At 31.7% G+C, this 24,309-nt stretch overlaps 1 protein-coding gene across 1 annotated transcript in view; it reads left to right on the top strand.

The window, feature by feature from the left end:
- LOC141536112 (uncharacterized) overlaps window positions 1-24,309 on the top strand; it is a 50,545-nt gene that overhangs the window by 8,465 nt on the left and 17,771 nt on the right. The gene's annotated exons all lie outside the window — the stretch shown is intronic.

The following is a 24,309-nucleotide window of genomic DNA, read 5'->3' as shown; positions in this document are numbered from 1 at the left end:
AGCGCGTATTTACTATTTCCTCAATTTCTACTCCGTATAATTACGGAAGTAAAAATAAAGTAGGATAATTTAGGGCGTAATTACAAGAAATCCGGCCCCTTTTACTTAGAAAGATCTTTTAATCCTCGAATTTCAATAGAAATTACAAAGCATTAGATCAAAGCATTATCTTTTCTTTGTAACATTATACGGTGATAAGAACTTTGGATTCATTCTGAGAGAATAATTTACAATGACTACGATAAGTTTTGTTTCTAATGGACTCGCTTTCTCTTAAACTCCCTTTACTTTAAACTTGCTCTTATTCTATTTCTATATCAAGGGATACTTTCGAATTGGCAGTGGAAGTTACGATTATCATCGTTTCCCAGCGAATGAGCTTCAAAGTGTTTCTAGAAACTTGCCTTTAAGTCACTACTGGCTACGCTAACTACCAGCTCGTTCCTCTGTAAATATACATACCTTACCTCTGCATATAGTGCACTATAGTTTGAGTATGAGATCGTTAAGATTAAGGAAACAGCAGTTAAACTTGTCATCGTTGAGCCCATTAGCATGAGTAACTTACCCGGTTAATTTTCTGGGTAATATCCGTCTGAGATTCTACCTGACCGCTGTCGATTTCGTGTTGTTTTACACCCCGTCCTTTTTTGGAGTTGAGTATCAGCCGGAATTTATTAAATTTTCAATTCTGCGAGCGTAAGAGTTACTCACGTATCGCTGGAGTTGAATCCTAGTGAATGATTCTGTTATTTGTGGGCGTTGCGGGTGAAAAAATCGTCAGTTGGGATTTAGAATTTTAATAAAATTTTATCGAAATATTTTACAACTATTCTTCCAGCTAATCACATTTAAAGGCGACACACTGTCACTAAATCGATACTAAAAAAAATTATTTGCTTCAAGAAAAATGTTTTCTGGAAAATTTTTTTTGCATAATTTTAAAATATGATATGTATGTCCACATAGTCGCAAAATTAAATATTTACGAAGTTGTATTACATATTCAACAGCGTCAAAGCCTGAATTATTTATCCAAATTAAATTTTAATTAATTTTTGAGTTACTTATTGTTTATGGAGACTTTTACAATATTGTCTTTTAAAAAAAAATTTCGTTCTTTAAACGAAAATTTTTCTTAAAATTTGTGTTGGCAAATAGTCTGATTGAACAGCATTGACAATTTTTTTGAATTGACACTCTACAATGTTAAATATTCTACAAAAAAATTTTTACAGTCAATCAGTGACGAAAATTTCTCTACAATGTATAAAAACTCCTCATAAAATTTCCTTTGAAGTCATTGAAAAACTAACTGAAGGAAAAATCCATCGCACGTAACATTGTATCCCGAAGATAATCTAGCTTATGTTGTTGAATAAAAAGTATTTTTTGACGTATTTTATGGATAAATCTTACAACACACACCCGGTCTGGCTCTCGACCAGTCCAATATTCTATAGTGTAGAGTAAAAAGTAAAGCGCATGTGAATTTCTTCACAAAAGAGCTGGATAAGTCTTAAGATGTTTGGCGAAAAGATATCCAAGCACCAGCGAGCGTCGGGAATGCACAAAGACCGACAGATGGGGAAGCCTGTACCGTTTGACGGCCATAAAGGATGCAGAAAAATATGAAAACGAATACTATAAGAGAATGAAAATAGTGGAGGCCAGTCGCGCTTCCACGTTATGGAAGCGTCGATCTACGAGTTCGGAATTTGTTATGAGACTTTTTAAATCCAAATACACGGTTATATTCCTCACGCTTCTGAACTTGGCTCTATAAAACTCAGCCATTATATTTATATTTATATTTTTTTATGTAATATTTATTTTATGGCTGATCGCTATTCTCCATTACTTTACGATCGAATCACAGCACACATTATTTATTGAATTATTTTTAAAATTTTTTCAGTGCAAAATTCACGAACGAACCGTTGTAAAATGTAAAAATATTTTATAATTTTTTCACCTACACAGTTCATTAAAGCTCACAAACATTCAAAACTATTTAAATTTTTTTTTTCACTAGTTTATTTTTTTTTATCTTTATTTCCTCGGATATCAACAGATAAAAAAAAATAAAAACAAAAAGTTTAATTATTCTGCCCACTGTACGTTTATAGGAGAATAAATAACAAGAATACTATTTTTTTCGCGGGTCCTTTTTTTAAGCTCTTTTATTATTAGCCGTATTTATAATCTGAAAAAACAACGTTTCAAATTCGTTAAATCAGAGATCAATAAATGCCTCGAGCGCAATAGCTATTTATAAATCAGAAAATATATTGTTTTCAAATAATAAAAATTACTGCTGGGGGCAAAAAAGACGAACCAATCACTAAAAGTCGAGTGATTGATTATTTTCAAATAAAGTTGAACGAATTATTCAAGTTAATGGATATCAATAATACTTACCAGCTTTTGAGCAATAAAAAGCTCTCATGGATTATATTATTGATTCCATATTTTATGTCGTGGTATTTTTTTTTTTTTTTATTTTAAAGACATTAATTTTTTAGATGCAAATTTTTTTGGTATATTACAAGATTTTTCATTTTTTTAAACTTTTTCTTTTATAAAAATAATGATTTTTTTTATAAAAACTTAATCATGCAAATCTTTCAATTTTTCTATGATTATAAAATTTTTTAATTGATTTTTTCATACAAATATAATTATTAATTTCTCTTTTGAAAAATAAAAAAAATAAAGCTAAATTTCTTCCAAAGAATGGATTATTATTTACGATTTATCTCTAAATACCTTGAGATCTTGAACAATCCTTAAAGAGAATGTAATTTCCCGTAACGATTTCCCCCCACAACTCCGAGATAACAATCTATAAATTACTATTTTCATTACTCGACCTTATCGGATATCGAGATTCGAAATATTAATTGTCCTGGCACACACGCATGGGAATAAAATTCGCGTATATGAAGACCGCGAGGATTTTTTTTTTATTTTAGAATTAAACTAGAAACCAATAACGAGGATAGCTGAAAAAAATTTATCATTGGTATCGGTTGCAAAATACTGCAATAGATGATGTATATTCTATGAAATGTGAAATAAATGTTCGCGGTTAAACTTGATTCAGATTCAAACTTTATTTAAATATCGACAGTCGCGTCTCTATTATACTTCTCAAGTACAAGTACTGATGATTCGTTTCCCATTTAGCCGCGTCTCTATCGCACACGCGATTTGCGCTGAGGGATAACCGAGAGAGAGAAAAAGAGAGGGAAGGATGGAGCAGAGCAATCGACGTGTACTAATCGCCGAGTAGAGAGAAAACCCGATATTTCATCTCACTATCGTACGTATAACGACAGGGGAAACGAGGCCCAAGTCGATAATGACATCATCGGAGATTGTTTGCCGGTAGACAACCGAGACATCCAGTCTAGCTACAATTCACAAGTAAAAAAATAAAAAGACAATCAAATACTGTCTCCGAAACTTTTCTACGGCTAAATTATTTTTTTTATTACGGCAATACTTTTTTTCTAAGATATAATTGGAAAAAATATATAGTAAGCTTGCAATATTACGCTCCAAACTAGTTTGTGTCCAAAGTGATTAAGTTTGGGATTTAGATCGTTGTTTGGAACATAATTTAAGTTTTATATCAAATTGGTGTTTTTACACATGAAAAACTATAGGATATTTTTCTTTTCCTAGAAGTTACATTAAAAAAAAAATTAGTTGACTCAAAAGAAAATTTCTTAACAGGAAAGTTATTTTGAGGAGATTTATTTTTTTTAATTTAAGAATTTTTTAAACTCATTTTGTTAGCTTAAGAAATTCTGCTTAAGGCTTACTATTCATTTGTATTTTAGAATTATTTTTAATGATATAAAAAATTTTTTTTTTTAATTTTAAAATTGAAATTAAATTTTTAAATTAATTTTTTTTAGTTTATTATTTTTACCAGATACAACAAGAAAAAGGTTTGTCCATATGTGACCTTAGATAACGCAAAAAAAAAAAACGAGGAAATAAATTTTTTAAAATTTTATAAGCTTTTAAGATAATATTTTTCTTGAAGCAAGTAGTTGATGTAAGTATTCTGTTGGAATCTATGAATTCTGTAGGCAGAAAACGATAAAAAAATTGTTGATAATAAATTATAATTATCTCATGAAGTGTCTCATAAATTGGTATGTTTGATGTTGAAGTTAGTAGTCGTTTGCGTTTTTATATTCTATTCAATTAACTATTCACTAGATGAATTATTGAAAAGAATAGGCGAGAATAAAATTGAAAAATACTCTGCGGGAAGTCGGTAAGAAAGTTATTTGTGTATGTGTGTGCGAGGAGGAGTATGTGGGTAATATTGGAAAATTGTTCGAAAAGAAGAATAGCGTAACAATGCGATCGACACCTCTACTCTTATCACGTGAGAGACGTAACTTTCAACAGAACACGAGACTGGCTATTTGAAGAAAATCGAGGGCGAAGGATATACCAGTACACCAGTTGTAGAAGAAAGCGAATCAAGTTTCCATGGCTATAATAAAACCAATTTCGTCGGACATTTTGCCACGTTCCCTACAGAGGCAGTGATGTATACATATATACATATACAATATGCAATATACATGTTCATAATAGAAGGCGCTGGAGGGTTGGGAGCTTACTTCTGTGATGTGAAAATTTCTCTCGCCTTTTCTTCTCAGTTTATTTATCTTTTTTACCTATGTTCAATTCAGACGTTTACGACGCTATTTACACTTCGTAATTGCTAAACTACCGAGGATAAATTTTTCCATTAAGACACTCTCTAAATTAAAGTTTAAGAACTTTTAAACAAGTATCGAGAAACTGGAAAATTAATTCAATCACTAAAATGTTTCAGTTAATGAAAAAATAGATTTTGAGTATTGATTTTATGCACTTTTATTTAATTATTTTTATTATTTAAAAAAAAAAAAAAACAATTAAAATGAATTATTTCATAGTGATAGAGAGGATGTATCATTGCAGAAGATCAGTAGTATTCCACATGCAGAATATTATACAACTACCAGACATATAATCTTTAGATGGTTCGTTTGCACCTGTAAGTCCTCGGGGTATCAACTACATTAAACTAAACTAGTACTGAGCTCACGATACATCTCGCAAGCTCACAATTAATGCATCGAGTCTAATCAAGGTGGTTTGAAGCCGCTCCAGAGATCAAGGATCTAATAACACCCCTGCCAGACATATAGATTACAATTGTTTGCAGATGTGACGTTGCATTCAGAATTCCTCAAGCAGCTTAAATGTTCCCACACATGGTCCAAACTATTCCATTTACATTATTCGCACTACCGATTGAAAACTCTGAAATTCCACGTTCATGACTGAAACATTTTGTGAGATAATATTTATTATTTATTCCAATGAAATGTGGATGATTGAGATGTATTTTACGCGTGATATTATCTCCCGGTGTCTATACACCGAGAAATATTTCAATTGTATCGTGTCGCGTGATACAATCACAACTTCCACTAGATATCATGGATGGCGTAAATGTCCATTCTACCAGACCAGAACAACCAGACAACTATATTATTTACTATTTACTGTATACTCTCTACCATGTACTGTATAGTTGTCTCCTACAGCGTGTTTGCATCCAAAGATAACACCTAACAATTGCGTTTCGAGTATTTGTCATTTTCATATTAGATATATTGGATGATATGTTTATGAGTTTTGATATCGATACCTTAATTTATCATTTATCGTTTATTATCGTAAATTTTATTATTTACAGAGTTTATTGTTTAATTTTCTAATGTAAATTTCACAATAATAACATGACTATCAAAATTATACTGTTACTTTATCACATGAAAAAAAATTTTTTGAAGTGACTAATTTTTATATTAGACTTACATTAGGCAATTAAAAAATTAATTATTATTAAAAAATATTACAGAGTTTTATAAAAATAAGAAAAATTGATATTAACAATAAAAATTAACCAATCAAAAATGTAATTCTCGAATTAAAAGAGCTTTTCAATAAGAATTTAAATAAATGTATTTATTCAATTAAAGAAAAATTTTCCCCTACTCAAAAAAAATTTATGAAAATTTTTAAAATCATACCAAAATATCTCAGATCATAAAAAAATTTTTTTTCACCCCAAAAAAAGCTTCTACCAAATCTATATTTATCCTTTTAAAATCACCCCAATTAATTCCAATTACTAATCTTAATACCACGAACTTATCCTTAATCCTAACTCTCTCTCTCTCTCTCTCTCTCTCTCTCTCTCTCTCTCTCTCTCTCTCTCTCTCTCTCTCTCAAGGGAACAATTAGTCGTATCTTGACTTTTTGATGAATCGTCGGCCGCGAGAATTATAAATGAGACATTCACATAAGAAAGGGAGACTGAGGCTGAAGAGAAACTAATGACAAGTAGTCTCATGAGTTGTCGAATGATATAAGTCTCTTTCTTTCCACCCTCCCACTTCTATATTCTCTCCTATTCCATATCCTCGACTTTCATTTCCTTTTCCCGGGTCACATCGCAGCCGTTGGACAACTCTTAACTCGCTAAAGTTTTGCGAATTTCCCTCCTGGTCGTTGGTCCCGGCAATAAACTTTTACGTGGAAGGCCCGTGAAAGATAGCGACTGGAGGTAAAATAAAATAATAAAATGAAATAAGTCCTTATGAAAGCTCCTCAGAAACGAGAGACAGAAATGAAGAAATAAAATGTTAAATTCAGTACCTGTATGTCGGCGAGTCAAAAGCAACCCTGAAAAAAAGGAAATCGGGAGGACTGGAGCCAAGCTTAAACTTATACGACTGATATAGATAAAATTTGTCTAATGGCTCGAGCTCAAGGCGCAAGTTGCCGTTTATTCTATGGCTCTAGCTCCTTTCTTCCCTCGCGCCATTACCAATCTCAGACTTTTTTTGGTACAATCCACGGCCTCTATCTCTCTTTTTCTCTCTCAAGAAATTATCTCCCCTCTTTCTTTCTCTCGTTCTGCTCACAGCAGTCATCCTATTTCACGAGTTAACTTTTGTTTTGTTTTACTCTCTCTTCTCGGCTCCTTCTTTCAGCTTTTCGCGTTAGTCGAGAGCTGAGTTTTAAAGAACTTCTTAAAATAAACGGCTACCGTGGTCACGAGTATTGCCAACCGTGTGTACTTACTGACATTCTCGGGAAAATATATATGTGTTTGTGTGTATGTACGTTCTAACTTTAACTGTATTTATACATGAACTTTCGAATGTCCATTTACCTAGCTATATGCACTTATGTACATACTTATAAATTACAACAAGACACTACTGTAGTGTTTAGCCGTCTTCAGACAATTCTTATCCAGTTCCAGTTACAAGTACCAACTACCAAGTGCTCTTCTTCGCTCAAACACTGCTTTATTTATAGCTTTTTAATAACCCGATATACTTGCGCTGGGTTTAGTGTCCTCGACTTCTTTTCCACGCCAATTATAGTTTTTTAGGATTTTCGAGATTACTTTTGCGATTATTTGAAAAGAAAATATTCTGAAGTTCTTGAAGAGAAAGTTTGATCATTTGCACAGAAGAAAGAAAAAAAAATTCTAGACTTTTTTGAACAGTTAAGAAAGTTTAGTTGATTCAAAAAAACTGTTTAGAAGTTGATTTTTCAGAGGTACAAAAATTAAAAAAATTTTTCAAACGGCTTCAATAGTTAAAATTTTAAATAAATGGGAAATAAAATTTTTTATATTATAAAATTTTTTTTTTTTATGTCAAGCTAATCTTTCTAACTACGAAGCAACTTGAACGCTGTAATTTTGACTCACAAATAATTTCACTTAATTAGAGTAAAAATTGAAAGATTTGGAAAAAATGTGTATTAGTTTGATATTTTAATAGGGTCGTAAAAAATTCAGAATATTAGAACAAACGAACTATTCAACACCAATTGTAATCAAATTAATCTTTAATTCGACTATTCGCACAACCCTAGATAAGGGCATTGAATCCGAAGTGAATGTCTTGAAAAGATCACGTTTTGCGGTTAGCATCGAACACGTACTCAGCATTCCTCAAGATCATTCAGCGGTCTTGAATGTCTTGTGGTATAGAAACCCGTAAAATCAATCGCCGGATCCTTATGCAGTGGATGATTCGAATCTATAGAGAGTCTATAGCTGGGGCTCTAGACCGTGAGGGAATAGAGAACCCACTATCTATTTGGCACTATCTATATAGAAATTACTACCCCCATCTTGCCTCTGCTCCATCGTAGATGAAACTGTATAGGAGAACTACTTAATATGGACGTAGCATCTCGAGCCATAGACCATCAGCTCTGCACTATCTAATCCTTGGATGCACGCGTTAGCTGAGTTGAGTGCCCAGTAACACGTTGGTTGGGCATCTCTTGGATTACGGTTCATCATTATGTTAGTCTCGAAAAGCTTCGGCTACTAACTAAACATAACCAGTTCTACCGCCATCGCTTCAGAAAAGAGACTCGATGTATAATATGCACTGCCTAGGGGTACGAATAAGCTGGCTTTGCAAATCATCGATCTGATTACCAGCTTCACTGAAAGTTCTCCTGCTATTTAGCAGGCTACCTGGTATCTTATGTCTTGAAAGTGACAGCTTCTCGATTGAGAACATCATCTCACAATTCCAGATAGTAAATGATATCTCTCAGACTCAGAGGATCTTGCATACCTTCATCAGAGATTAATATTACTGACGGGTGCCGCGGACTTGTTTGGATCGAGCTCGGTATAGTTTGTGGGTTATGTTCTGTCAATATACGGAAGGATATGAAAGATTGTTGTCATCATTCCTCAACGAAAATCATTAAAACTGGTAAAATTAATTTTTTTAACGCACTCGACCTGAAAATATTGCCTTTCTTTTGATAAAAAAAAAACATAGTTAAATACTTAATCAAAAATTGTCTCTCAAAAAAATTTCTAACATCTGATTTTCCTTCGCAGCAGCATGTGAGAAAAAAAAATAAGAATTTATTTTGGCAGCGTGCCGCGATATTAAATGTACACGTAAGCCCTCAGACTTCCAAGTTAGTATCGTAAGTGTATAGTCTATATTATATACCGTAATATAAGCAAAGAGAGTAACTTTTATGCCGAATATCTGTGTCATGAATTCACCCGTACTGTGACAATAGAATCGATGTGATCGCAGTGTGTAGCAGACCGTCCTGTACGATTTGTTTCCAATGGCTACAATTTGTAAATGATGGTACACATTTTTTTTCTTCTTGTTACTGTAATTTTCTTTTCTGCTCGATTTCTTAAGAAAGGTACAGAAGTGTAGAATATAGTAGTAGCTCCTTACTTCCAACGAAATTGGTTTTATTTTGTCTATTGCTTTTACGTTAAACACATTCACCTTTTTTTTGCCAATGTTCCTTTATATAATTGTGGAAACTAAATATATAAAATAAATTCTAAATTTTCTAGATTTATTTACACATTTTTTAAAATTGTTATTATTATTGTTATTAATTCGGTATTTTTTTTAATAATAATAATGATATATTTTAATATAAAAAATTGACAACTTAAAACAATCCGAAATAAAAATGACAATTGACATCTGATGTTTAAATTTTAATTAATCTCAAAAAAAGTTAACTTTTTTTTTGTCCAATACTTGGTTATTTTTATTAAAGAAAAAATCTACATTTATTTACTTGTAAACAGAAGAACTTTGATGTTTTTTAATGAATTAAATTTTCTTTATATTTACTTAACTTAGCAAAAAAAATTTACTCTTCAAAGCATTTAATTTCAAGAATTTAAAACTCGAGTAAAAGCCAGCTCGAGTAGGTCAGAGAAAGAGGAGGAGGAGGAGGAGTAAAGTTTTGAAAACGGTATAAAATACGAGAATGTTGAGAACCCACACCCGGTGTGTGCTAGTAGAGCTCTTGACTGTTAGATTTGTTGGTAAGTAGGAATGGCAATGAGAAAAGTGAGTTGCGGTGCACAAATAATGAAGAAAAACCCATGCCGAGTAGAGCACCTGGACGTGCTCCGAAACTCGCTAAGAAAAACTATTTACGGTTTATAGACTCGAACTCAAAGACTCAGCTCAGAGCTTTTTCTCGTATTGAAAGATCGAACTTTAACTGAGGTTCCACCGAACAAAAGAATAACGAAAAGAAACGTACAAAAAAAATATGAAATAACTGAAAATAAATAAAACTTACAAAAATAAAGTAAGCATATACATACAGCAACAGTAATAATAGTATGAGTTGTATGCGCCACGGTAGTTCCAAAGTAAAGAGCTTGGGTCTAATACTTACGAAAGAATCGGGCTAAAGAAGTTTCGGATAATAGCGAACGAATGGAAAGAAAGATTCAACTAAAGAAAATACAACTAAATTTGTGTCTTTTAGTTTTGTGCAGAGTTTATTTTTTAAAATTGAAATAAAATAAACCCAATACATTCGGTTCTGCTCCGGTCTACAATGCTCTTTAATTTTCTTTTAATGTTTTTCTGCTTTTCTTTCGTGCTGTTTATTTATTTATTTTTTTTTTTTTTTTTTCATTTACTTTATAATTGGAAAATCTTTACAAGTTAACGAAGTACAGAGCTGATTTTTTCGATAATCTCCAATTAACACAAAATCTTTTGAATTTGAACAATGCGTGGGTTAAATATGACGCAGCTCGTTATTTGCGCGAGAATTGGAAATAATTCTGACTTTAGTCTTTGGCGTTGTTGATAAGTAAAACATAAGCTCCAAATCGTTGACCAGCTTTTACTTTTTTAATATTCAATAAATTGTGGAAATTAAAAATTATAATTTGACGAACCGATTTTAGAAAAGTTGAACATAAATCCGTATTACTTTACACGTGGATTGCGTTGAATTAAGATTATTACGTATAAAAAAAAATGGTAAATTCGACGAAAATTTTTTTAGTTTGTAAATAGATAATTAAAAAAATTCAAAAATTCAAAACTACATCAAAGATAAAAATTATTAATTTCCTAGAAGAATTAAGTGACATTTTCCTGGAACAAATGTAATTTTTTTTTATGAAACTTAAGCCTTGCAACAAACCGTCGAGGTGAATTTTAATCCCGACTCTTTGTAAATTAAATTAAGCTTGAAGAAAAATACAGATGTGAAGTAATTAAAACAACGAGGTGGTCGGAAAAAGTATGGTGAGGTGAATAAACACGTTGATCCGGTAACGAGGGTATGAAACAGACGAATCGTGAAGTATAAAGTTGAAAGCTTTGGAAACTGAAACGTAGCATTGGTGTCTCTGTCTCTGTCTAGCAGTGGGTGGAAATTTCTCAATACCGGCGGCGTTCCAGTATCAACGGGGCTTGTTGAAGTTTTGGAAGGGCATTGTCAGCGAACAATTGGTTGACTTAGGATCCTCGTCACGTTGTACGTTTTGTAATACTAGTGAGTCTCCTTCTGCCCTTCATCTCTATACATATATCCAGGGCACCCTCTGTTAATTCCTCAGATTCGCCAGCTCCTCACACTCGAATCTCAACATTGAAATCTGTTGATTCATGATATCTGTAGTCAGTGCAGTACAATCACGATCCAAAAGACGGCGTCGAGCTTGACAACTGACAGCGCAAGCCTTTAATGAGTATTCGAATTCAATTTCCTCCCCCCGATTTCAATCACGCGAACGAGAATCTAGGTAAACAAATCCTAGGTAAACAAACAAGGACGATATCCTTTTGCCGATTCCGTTTGTTGTCTTTCGGATCCAAAGCGATCTCTGAATAAAGTCCTCGTTCCGGGATTAAACGAAAGTTCGGGCTCCTTCTCGGTGAGTTATAGCCACTGTTCTCTCGCTAAAACAAAACGCCGTTGATATACACAAGAACTCATTAAGTAACAAGAAAAAATAAAATAAAACTGTGAGCCAGAGACAGAGGTCGGGCTCACACTCCAACTCAGAGTTTAGTTCTTCCTTTAAGCTTCAAGTAGAGAACTACAAAGTTTGTTCAGTGGTGTGGCAACTGTAAACTTATAAGACGGCCCGGTAATGTTGCTTTAGCAATATTTTCTCTCTTTTAACTTTAAACTAGACTTTCTTGCTTTATAATTAATATAAATATCTCTCTGTATTTCCGATACGCCGCAGTTGTATAATTGTTTTATGAAACTTACAGAACAAACAAACTTGGTCATTTTTTTTTTTTTTTTCAATTATTATTACTATTATTATTATTATTTTCATAAAAAAAATTTTATAACTTAGACAAAAAACATTTTATGACATAAAATTGGATAAATTTGTAAAAAAAAAAAAAACGGACGGAAAGAAATTTTTTTTTAATTCACTGTTATATTAATGATAAAAATTACCAGACTGTATTATAATATTAGGAGTTACTTTACGCTTAAGTTAAGAGTTGCTTCAAGTAAAATAAAAACTCTCCTGTAAAAAAAAAAAAAAATCTTAACACAGCTTAACAATAAAATATTGATTTTATCAATTGTATTCGTAAATAATTATTGAAATAATTGTAATTGAACCTGGAATTATCGAATGTCGTGCAATAATTATGATGTTCGATTAAAATAAAATTTTCTCATGATAACTTAAAATAAAGTTTCTTTTTATATCAACATCCATTCATCGAGGACGTTTATAATAAAGATGAGTATAAGAGTATGAGATGTCTTTTAAATTTATATCATTTTCCTTTGGCCTCATTACTCTCTTGATTTTATTGAATAAACTTAGCCGGTTCCGCTGGCAGACAAGTGCAGTTCTAGGTTCTGATGAAAGCTGAAAGCAGAAAGAGCGAGAGAATAAAAATTCCTCGTAAACTTTAAGGTCCATTTAAGAAGTCCACAGACAAGTTTGATGATCAAAGATTACATTCACTGCCTAGCTCGTAATCACTATTCATAAAAAGTTTTATCTTCAAGCCAAGAGGAAACTGTTTAACATTTAATTATATAAATAATTTTCTTAATAAACTTTTCTCAATGACATCATCGGCGTCAGACGATTAATTATTTTATCTGATTAAGAATACGTTATTATTGATTTAAGTCGTATTACTTTCTCGTGATTATAGTTTACGAAAAAAGATGATTGATACTCTTCAATAGAACAGGCCATAGAAAAAGTTATCGAGTTTATTTATAACTTGCAACAAAAACAAAGTTGTGTCTGAGATTACCGAGTTGGGCAATTTTTTGCGCTTAAACTTTTACAAGACGGTAAAGGTCGCCGGTACTGAATCCCGGGAAATGAACATAATTTAATGTCAGTAACGTATTTTCCCGTCGAATCACTGTCGTGGCCGTAGTAATCGAATTACGTAGCCCCTGGACCGTCATGACGAGAGCTCAGGGGTAAAGGGAAGTCCCCTTCTATTTATATACATGCATATATATGTATACAATACATACATAGAAACCTTTTGCCTGTTATACATCTCTCTGGTAATTCCGACACGGTTAACCAGGATTTCATTCGCGTTTAATTTCGAAAAGCGGATCTGCAAAGTGATTAAACGATTACGCAACCCCACCGTATGACCTGTTCATTTAGTACAATTACATTTTGACGCTTTTCTTTCGACAATCCAATGTATAAATACATCTAATTGTACAATAGATTTGTTCTTTTCGATCAAAAAATGATGTTAAAAAATAGTCTCTAAAGACAAATTTAAAAAAATCGATTTTTTTTGCATTTTTTGATAATCTATATCATGTAAAAAATATTTTTGGTGTAAATGCGTCAGTGTAAAAATTTTTAACACGCCCGTTGTGAAAATTACACCAATACGGTGTCAAATTTATATCGTCTGAATTAAGGGGGATAGCCACTGTGACGCTGGAAAAAATAGGCAATTTTCGGGAATTTTTTTTACTAGGATAATAAAGGAATTTGGGGATCGGGTATTTTTTGTTTTATAAAGTATATGTTGAGGATAATTCTCCTAAATTTTTATTCAAAAATATTTTGTTATCACAAAGTTATAAACATTTTTGTAGAGCACCAAAAAAATTTCCCCCTCCATTGCCGGTACTGTAACTCAAAAACGGATTATCTGAAACAAAAAAACCAAACGGCATTTTAATCTATAGGAATGTCGCTATCGTCGCACGTAGGGGATTTTGAAAATTTTGATTTGAGAAAAAATGGCGCCATATTGAAAATTTTTTCGTCTTTTTTTCTCATTTTTTTGGACTCAAACAGCCTTAAAAAATCTTAAAAATTAAAATTTTCAAAATCCCCTACGTGCGACGATAGCCACTAAGTAGACGAATACGGGGAAACAAAAAAATTGAGAATCGGTTCATATTTACGAAAGTTATAGTACCGGAAAGTTTGAAAAAGTCGTTTTGAGAAAAACGCGAGTAAAGTTTTAAGAAGATTCTCGCAACTTTAAAATCTAGTCTTTCACAAAATATTCATACTCACATCAAACTATCAAGTCCTGGGCCATATGAGGGTTCTTCCTCCTTATCTTTAGTATTGACCTTGACTTTTTTATTTTTTTACTGGCCGTTTCCATGCGGCTTTCAGCAGCTTTAACCCGAGTAGCGTCGCGCTCAGCGCAGTATGAGTAGAGTGTTGGTCCTACTTTAACATCGAGATTCTCTAATATCTTCAGAGTTGCTAGAGCCCCATCATTGAATGTAATTGTTGAAATATATAAAGCTATTTCAACAATAAGGGAATAAGAAGAATTTGTTTTTGGGGCGAGCTGCCACACTAATGCATTGAAGCTTTCATTATTATTTTGTGTAAACCCACCGACACATCGTTCCAATAACTCTGGATTCGATAGATCTTCATAAATCGGTATTAAAGCTTCCGCAATATCTGCAGGAAGTGGTGGTTTTTCAACTAATGAGTCCAAAGTATTTGTTGCCACAGCTTTTTGAAATTGACACCACGAATTTGCACCTTCAGGACAAAGAAAATGCTGCGGATCTTCGGGTGATGAAAACTTGTGATAAAATGTTTGCCAAATAGCATTATACATCTCATCAACATCATTAGAATGACGTCTGATTGCTAAACCATAATACTTTGTAAATTCATTAATTGCTTTGTCCGTTAATCGACCTTCCCACCTAAACTTTTCTGTGTATTTTCTTCTTTTCCTGTTTTTGTCTTCTTGTTAGTTCGTTGCTTCTTCAAAGCCCTTAGTCGACTGCCCATTCGTTTTTGCACGTGATTAATACATTCCTTTTTTTTTTTTATCTTCACCATGTCCCCATACGGTTTAGCATCACAAATATTTTTATACGTTTTAGTGTCACCATCACCTATATAGTTTACATACTTAACGTTATGTAATAACTCTGATCGCATAAACATCTCTTTTATTCCATCTACCTCCATTTGTCCAGAAGAATTTTCATGGTTTATTGGACAGTCTAGAGCATGGTCTTGCATAAATTGATCGTATTCAGCTGTTCCTTTTTTGAGCTCATTAGCGCACACATCTTACAATAACTGGATTTCATACTTACATCTACGATTTTGCCAGTGAAGTAACCAATTAGAGAAGATATACCAAATGAAGATTTAAACCCTCTTTTCTTCCAACTACCGTCACCGGAGACAGAAATTCCAGGAATGTCATTGGATTTTAAATGCTTGCAGGTTTCTTGGATTTCTTCTTTAGCAGCTTTTTTCAACACTAAATCACAACAGTTTCTAGCTGCATTTCTGATTTGTGTGACCAGACGATCGTAAAAGCTATGGAACATTGGTCGTGGTAAATCCATGAAAGCACAAAATCTTTCAGCTCCAGATAACCCAATACCAATTATCCGCATTGCAAAGATGAAACGGCGATTAATTTCATACGCACTCTTGATGAGTGGACATGAATTTATCAAAACTGGATCACATTTTTGCAATTCACAACTAGTTTAAAACCTAATCCTCGAATACTTGTCTCAGTAAAGTTTACATCACCACCACACTTTTTACACGATACACAGCCACTTAGTAAATTAAATATCGAAAAAAATTTATAATTTTGTAGCTAATACTCGAATCAATTGTACAATCAGATTTTTGTGATAATTTCCTCTTGGAAGCACTATCACGTCGTTGAGAGCCAGTATTTTTTCAGTTTCATATCTGTTGAGCGGTCGATTAAATTTTTTCCTGTCGTTTGGCAGTTTTCTTTCGTTTTTAATAACTTTACTTTGTTTACGATCCATTATTTAACAAATTTTTTTGTTAAATAAACAAAAAAAAAAGATCAGAAGATTTAAAAAAATAAGTAAGTAAACAATAACGAGTACACTAAGAAACTCAATAAATTAAAGAACGAGTGTGTATTCATACAAAACAACTAAACTATGAGGTACAGTATCTCAACAATAAGAAAAAATATACGTTAAAAGTCAAATAATTGTAACGGTTGACAATCGTGAGGGAAAACAATCGCCAACCCGTACGAATCAAAGACGGAGCGAGCAGGCGACGTTTTCGTCGAAGCGCCGCGCGTAAAACGGTCAATCGACGCGCTCTTATAAAAATGACTATAACTCGAAAACTATTCGGAATTTTTCTATAAAATTTGAAATACATAATTTTGAATATATAAACTTCAGTTTAATGAAAAAAAAAAAAAATTTTTTTTTCCGAAATTTTACAGTGGCTATCCCCCTTAAAAAAAAATCAAATTTTAATAAAGTTTATTTTGGTAGAAAAAACAAAGATATAATAAATTCAGGTACGTTAAAAATCAAATTTCACATCGGCAAAATTATTTTTTTTTTTTTAAACAATAGAAAGTGTAAAAGTAATTTTTTTGCAAGCATGAATAAAAGAAACACCTAAAAAAAGTACAGTTTTGCACAATTTACATTAGCTAATTGGTATTAAGGTAATAAGAGAATTTAATAGAATTAGAGAGGAAAGTCGTAGGAATTGAGTATCTCACAGCTCAAGTTTGAATTGGATGAGCTTGCGCTGCCGACTGGCTACACTTTACGCCATTCAGGGGCACTATAACTGTAGATGGCTCTCTTTGCTCCGTTTCCGTTTGTTTCTCGTCTAGCCACGTTGTCTTAATTAGTTGATGGAATCGCTACCAATTATACTTATTATTATTTATTGTTTGATGTCACAAAAAAACCCCTATGGAAGCCACATGTGGAAGAAAATAAGTATTTATACTACTTGTCGCTTTCTAAATGAAAACATTTTTAAATATTTAAGAACACTCCGACGTTGAGAAATAATTTTGAATAATTTAAAAAGTTTATTTTGAAGAGCAAAAATTACGGATCTATCGTTCACTTTATGACCCGAAAAAACTGGAAGATACAACATGAATAATAAATTTTGAAGACGAAGTATCAAATGGACTTTTGAAAAATTTTTAGTGCTCATTTTACTTCAATCATTTCTAATTCTGTTTTAGATACGAGTAAAATATTTTATGGAGACGTGACCTACCTTAAAAAAAGTTTTACTGTAGGACATAATACATAATAAGCTAATAATACATAATACATAATAACATAATAAGCTCATAAAAATTTTTTTTTAGACCTAATTTTTTATGGATGAAACATTTTTTTAGAATTCAAATTTATGTTAAAAATAAAGTGTCATTTTGTATTTTAAAAAATAAAAAAATGTATTACAAAAAAAAAATTTGTAAAATCATTGACATCGATCTGAGCCATTTTTTATAATGCCGAATATTTTGACAAAAATACAATACAAAAAAAAACCTTAATACACCTCCTTAAATTTATTTATCTTTTTAATAGCAGTATACTGTCTGTAGCATAAATTGCCTGAAAAGTAGATTAAATTCACGGGTGGATAAAATAAAGGGCAGAAAAATAAAATCTAATTAGTTGTACATTTCTGGCTAATAAGAAAAAAAAGCTTCGATGTTTAATTACGTGAGCTTGCTTTGAGTCTTCCGATAAATAAAGAATGGACGACAAAATAAATTATTCGTTCGGACGAAAATAAAATATTGCACGCAATTATCGACGTATAAGTGTGAGTATCAGTATGAAAATAATTATGTGTGTGAAAAGAAGGATATTTTGTTATTAAAAATAAAACGTAGGTTATTTCGAGCAATAATGAATTTCTAAAAAAAAAATAAATAAAGCGAGCGCAGGTATGATTAAATTTTCCACGTTGATTTTATTTTTTACAAGAAAGCTGTTATGTTGCAGTGCCCCCTGGGTAAATGTGAAAAAAGGCAAAGAGAATAAGTTGAATCCTTGCGAGATGGATGCAGAAAGCAGCGGGAACGGGGCTGTAGCGCCCCAGGGGACACCGCCAGAACTTTCGTCCGCTATAAAATATGAAAACGCGATTACTCCTGCGCTTGCTCGGTCAGTGTAGTAGAGGTGTGTTGTGTGAGCCGTGTATGCATTCGAAGAGAAAGAGAATAAACTCGAGCACTATGCCGTGTTAGAGCTGTCCAAAGTAAAAGCTGAACAAGTAGACACATAGTGAAACGTTAACGTCGAACTTAATTTATTTTCGGATGTACTATAGTGTCTCTATTTGCATTCATTAAACTTTCGCTACTAAACTTTATTATTCACTATCGATTTCGTGTTAAAAAATTTTATGTCATTAAAAATTAAACCGACGAACCACACACTCTCATGTAAAGTTACTTCAATTCAGTATAATATTATTGAATGACGATATTTTTGGAAATTTGTACCAAGATGTATAAAGTTGATTACATATAAATTGAAATTAAAATTATTAATAATTACTATTTCGTCAAACATGGTCACAGATGATAATCATATATAATGGTCATATATGATCACGTATGATGGTCACAAGGTCACATATGATCACAAATAATTAAATTTGTCCAAACAGTTGTGTTCCATGATATATGACTCATATTATTCAGAGTTACAAGCAACAATAAATAATAAAAAAAAACTTAAAAATTTTTCACAATATTTAAATCATTTCCTACATCAATTTTTCTGTATAAATATTAAACCATAAAAAAGGTGATAAAAATTTTCAGATTGAGCAGTGTCGCTTTTTCCACTCAATATTTATTTTTTTCAGTTCAGAGAAGGTTGTGTAAATTTGTATGAATAATGTATCCTTTTGCACACGGACACTTTCAATATCTGTAAATACATGTGCCGAACAATATACACAAAAATATATATAATGTAAATAAGTGTATAGATATAGGTACAAGTGAAGGTATTTTCTATTCTCTCTCTATAGTAGTATTACCGGTAACGTCCGATAGAGAACAAATAATGCCGTTAACTCAATATTGAGTGAGAGATAAATAAAGTAAAACAAGACACCTACCCACACAAGAGGAAAGTAAAAGCGTTAAAATAGTGTTGTGAGTAACAAATTCTATAGGCCGTAGCGAGGAACGATCGCTCGAAATTTCCAGATCAGCATCCATCGTACAGTACGTCTGCGTGTTTTCTATGCATGTGTGGGAGTGCTTGTTCGACTTCGTCCAACTGGACGGGAAACAGGTGAATAATAAAAAAAAAAAAAAAAAAAAACTGGCGTAAACAAAAAAGGCGTGCAAAATAAAATAATTAAAAATAACTGTCGCGAAATTGAATTTAACGAAACTACGTCGAGTGCGCCCTCTGTGTAACTTGGTATTAACAAGCATTGAAGCGGGTCATTTGGACGCTCCGGAGTCGAGTCATATGTGGATGTGTGTGCATATGTGAGAGTCGAATGGCGAGAAAAACCGGGGAATTTAATCTACGTGTTTCGACACCCCCTCGGTCAATTTTGTATTTAGTTGTTGTGTACTTCTGTATGTGCTGCAATTTCCCAGTATGTAGTCTTTGAGTATGTGAGTGAGAGTACCGGCTTGGTCTCCCTTATTCTCTCTGGTTCGTCAGTATTCTGCTCTGTGCAAGCTGTTACCTTCTGTCTGCTGGGCATTGTCGATTTTGTTCGCAATTACGCTGTTGCAGTGGGCTCAAAAATAAATCCTATGTAAAGGGTTGCAGTAATATAATCCAGTTGTTTTCTGATTAACGTCCTTTGGTAATTTAACTGTCTAAAAGACCACTTTCGAGGTGATTAGTTTGTAGTTATCGAGCAATTAAACGTGAAAGTCGAAGCTCTTTAACACCCAATTCTAGGGTGTGCTTCATTTATTTTTATTAATTCGAAGTATTGCGTTTTTCTTGAGTTTCTAAAAGAGATAATAAAAATTAACATGTACTATTTAAACTATTCAAACGATCAGCCGTTAATGGAAGATTGTAAAGGGAATTTAAATTTTGAACAGAGATTCATTCTTTCACTGATAAAAAGATTTGTTAGTATTTGATAAGCTTTATTGACTGATAAAAAATTATTTTTTTACATTGAATGATTTAATAATTAATAAAAAATTTTTAATGTAACAAATATTAATTAATAATTAAAAATCACTAAAAAAAATTTATTGAAAGGCTGAAAAAAATTTTCTTTGTAAATTTATGATCCAATTATAATCCTTAAATAATTAGATACTAAATCCTTCAATGTATGCTTAATTATAAGTAATTTATAAGGATTCATAAAGTATAATTACAAGGAATTTATTTCGCTTTTTTCAATCTCTGAGATAAAAGAAATTTCTTCCTTTGTTGTCATGTAAAATGTTGTATAATTATTCCGATTCCTACACAAAGGAAGTAATTTATTCAATTAAATTGAGAAAGTATCAAGAATCTAACTTGTACTTCCAATTTTTTATAGTATGAATACGAAAGAAATTTTTTTTATTTCAGGCTAAAGTAAAAATTGTTACTAATTAAATATTTTACCAAGTTTATAATTTTCTCAATTACATACTATTCAAATAATAATAAATATAATTTCAAATTATATCTAAAAAAGCCCGAATTTCATTTTTTTTGTCAACTTTTTGATAGAAAAAAATATAAAAATTACAAAAAAACAAATTATAAATCTTGGCTTTTATACCCTTCAAAATTGTGCTTTGCAATATTTAATGTTATATTGAGTAAATTTAATAATATAGTTTATTCCATGAATCAAAAGAAAAAATGCAAAAATTTATTAAACACTAAAATTGATTAAATACTTTTTCAAAGAGACCGTTCCAATCATCTCTAAAGTAGACTTTATATTCCTTTTCGACCATTATTCTAATACAAAAAATTCATTCCCGATGCATCGGCCTAAGTGGAAGTTGATTAAACCCAGCAATCGGTTTGTCTCGCAGATATATATCTATATATAAACATAATAAAAAACGCTCGTATAAAGTAACTTTCCGGAAAAATAAATAAATAAAAATGAAAGAAGCTGAAAAAGTAAAGGAACTTAATACATATAGGTTTTCCTCTTTCAAGGCCTTTTTACGATCGAGAACAGCCGTCTTAGCCCAATTCACTAGATAGCAATGTCGGCTTACAACTCCCGCTCGGTCTGGTCTATACTAGTCTACTCTACTGCACTCCTCTCTTCTCTCTTCTATTTTCTCCTCCTCTTTCTGTAGTCTACTCTTTACTCTATATCTCGGGTGAGGTTCTCTGCACACGGTACAGCCCGATGGACTTTAGTACACCAATCTGCTGAGTGGTGGCACATGCAACATTCATCCCTGGGCTCACGTAGGTCAGCGAAGTTTCATCCACAGTCCCTATTACTTTTATATATATATATATATATATATATATATATATAAATGTACATGTTCACAATACCTAGACCATTTCTGCTAGTAGTATTAGTGCCAGAGGGTTCAGAGAATACATTCAGCAACGCGCAATGACGAACAAAATCCCTAAAAGATATCAAGACAAGCGTGAACCAGTCATAATAAAAGCCTGACCCAACGAATAAGCTTTCATTGTTCCATCGGTATCATGTTTCCAGTTTTGAGTTTACAGTTTCGAGCTAAAAATACCGCTGAGGATTCAAATTGTCAATCGCTTATTGTGTCACAATATTCCAAAAGGCAAACAAACGCGTAAGCCAATCTTCAAAGACGTCACTCCAATTATCACTGGCTCAGAGAATATAACTACCTTTGCAAATATCTGAATACCTTCAATGGGTTTAGGTGTATTGACAAGTTTGATGACAAGCTCAGGCTTTGCCGTTGAGTTTTTGGAGAAATCTAATCACTCTAAGCGATCAAAATGAGAAATAGGTATGCTCGGTTATTAAAATTTATAAGTTAATTAAATTATGATCTAATATAAAATTAAATTTAATAATTAATAGCAATTACTTCCATAGAAAAATTGGATTTCTTTTTGTAGAATTAAACTTGAAAATTAACAGAAATATAATATATTTAAGAATCAAATTTAATAAACTAATATATCAAAATTTATCAGTGAAAATTTAAATTTAATGAGCTATAGATTATTTTTCTATTAAAAATAAAATTTAATGCCTAATAGAATTATATAATTAGAAAATTATTTTAAATAACTTAATGCATTAATTTTTCATTGGAAAATGGAACATATTGATTAACCGACATATGATTCACTAAAAGATACTGTAATAATTAATACAAAATAAAATAAATATTGACTAAAAGTCGATAATTAGTAAAATGACAGCGTTTATTACGTAACTTCAATCAGGCACAGCGTGTTAAATAAAATTTGTATTTTGATTGACGTCGTTAACAAATGACGGGATGAATAATTAATAATCAGGATTAATTGATAATTGGCTGTAGTGACAGTTACGTAACCGGCATAATGCCATCGGATAAAAATAAACAAATAAAGCGAAGGTAATCCATTGGAGTGGGTTTATATAAATCGCGTCTTTGTTCTTTTGTAATGTAACTAAATGAAAAATATGTAAATATCGATCGTTGATCATTGTAATTCAAGTTTAACGCAAATTTACACTTTTAAATTAAACATCAATTGCTTTCACATTAACACAGTGATCAATTTTAAAATTCCTTTGACCTAAATCTGGGCTAACGATTTAAAAATTGCTTTCGTTTGTCAGGAAAGAATTTTTTTTTTCGATGTTTGTGATTAAGATTAATGAACAATTTTTTTAATGATCTATGTGATTATGCGCGGATGAATTTTTCTAAATAACAATAAAAATAAATAGCGAGTTTATTTATATCGAAATATTATTTTTGAGCTCAGAGCGCAAAGGCTTCAGATGTATGACCTAGTACCGGGTAATGTGTATTCATGTGTGTTTGTGTGTTGACTGTCGAGTATGTCGAGGGTGTATAAAGCGTGGGAGGGTACTGGGGGAAGCAGGAAATGGGTGAATGAAAAAGCGACTCCGGCAAAGGAGGTGCGCATATTTCGCGTGCCCGATTCAGCTTGGCCGAGTGGAAAACTACTGACGTCATGAAAAATGACGCCATCAGTGTAAAACGGCTTACTCTCAAGTGGTTGACTTGCGACCTCAGGAAATTACGTTTGCCGTTGAGACATTGAAAATCCGTATATTCATAAGATACATAAAAGCTCTTATTTTAGTCGAGAGAATAAAGAATAAGGCGAGGGATACATAAGTTAAGGTTTCTTGAACTCGCTTTTTTAGTCGTTTTAGGGACAGCGCGAATTTTTTTATTTTTTTGTCAAATAATTTTTTTTTGAGAAATTTTGAAGATTTTTTTTAGTAAGTTTTTTTGAACAATTTTTGCTGATTGTAGGGCGGAAAATTATTCCTGTCAATAACTTAGTGGCAAATTTTTGAATATTTTTGGAAATTATCGTTTATACCATTTTTTTCCGCAAATAAAATTCAAAATAACTAAAATCTCACAATTTGGTAAAAGTATTAAAAATATATAAAATTTATAAAAATACTTTTTTGTAGAAAATTTTATTCTTTATAAAAAAGTTTCTCAACTCTAATTTTTAAGACAAAATTTTTGACATAAATTAGAATTTTTTACCATTGATAAAATTCAAATTTAAAATTTGGGTAAAAATATTGATGATAAAAAACATTTATAATTCTATCAATTTTTTTATGTATCATTTTAAAAATAATTGATCATAAAAAATAAAGATCAAAGTGTTAAAAATAACTACATACCCTTCACATAAAATGAATTTAATGTAAAAGTAGAAATACGATGAACTGATGAATATTATTAAAATATTTACATTACAAACGCTTTCATACTTATCTAAATTAAATGAATTACAGGTGAGTCAAATAACGCATATAATGAAGAGAAACAGGATAAAAGGGAAGAAGTTTTTAAATAAATGAATAAATAGAAAAAAAAATTAACGAATATTCTGGCTTGGAGTGCGAGCATGCTCATTGCAAATTGCGAGCTGAGGTAGAAAGTAAATGCTGTAATA

This window comes from Cotesia typhae, unplaced genomic scaffold (genome assembly GCF_013202065.1).
Source record: "Cotesia typhae breed Kobodo isofemale line unplaced genomic scaffold, CoteBio_Ctyphae scaffold_152, whole genome shotgun sequence".
Taxonomy (NCBI): Eukaryota; Metazoa; Arthropoda; class Insecta; order Hymenoptera; family Braconidae; genus Cotesia; species Cotesia typhae.
This window is presented reverse-complemented; position numbering and strand designations above follow the sequence as displayed.